The following is a 621-nucleotide window of genomic DNA, read 5'->3' as shown; positions in this document are numbered from 1 at the left end:
AAACAAACAGACTTACTGGGTGAGCAGGGTAGGCTATGACAGCTGTCATATCATACCCTGCCATGCCCAGCTGATGCAAAGAATAGAATTTATATCTACACAGAAGAAAGCCCTGTCTAGCCTCTGCCCCGGTACAAGTTGGGTCGAGCTATTCATTTGACTGTTTGTTTGATGATGCATTAAGAATCCATACAACTGCAGCAGTGGAGGACTATTATTCTGCTGCGTGGTACTGCAGAAGAACTGATGATGGCACGGTTTGATCTTCGGCTGACCAATCAGCAGAAAGGGGCGTTTAATTCCCACCCACATGTAGAAATCAAATATTCAAGCTGTTTATTCAGTTTTCCACCCATGAATGAAAAACGAAAATTTAAGCTGAATTCTCATTTCTCGTAGAAAAACGAAAAAACGAAAAAGGAGCCGTTTTCTAATTTTTCTACTTTCAATATGAAATCAAAAAACAAATGATCGAATAATACATGGATTTTATACCTTTTGTTCTTTAATATTTTGAATTGTTTTTAGCTTTATTTTTTGTTTTTCATTTAAATGTTAAGTTTTGAAATTTTGTTGTATGCATTTGTCATTTTTATTTAATCTCTTTATTTTTAAAATGTG

The sequence above is a fragment of the Sinocyclocheilus grahami genome, unplaced genomic scaffold (genome assembly GCF_001515645.1).
Source record: "Sinocyclocheilus grahami isolate Dianchi unplaced genomic scaffold, SAMN03320097.WGS_v1.1 scaffold868.1, whole genome shotgun sequence".
NCBI classification, from domain to species: Eukaryota; Metazoa; Chordata; class Actinopteri; order Cypriniformes; family Cyprinidae; genus Sinocyclocheilus; species Sinocyclocheilus grahami.
The sequence above is the reverse complement of the archived record's forward strand: the minus strand, read 5'-3'. Positions refer to the sequence as shown.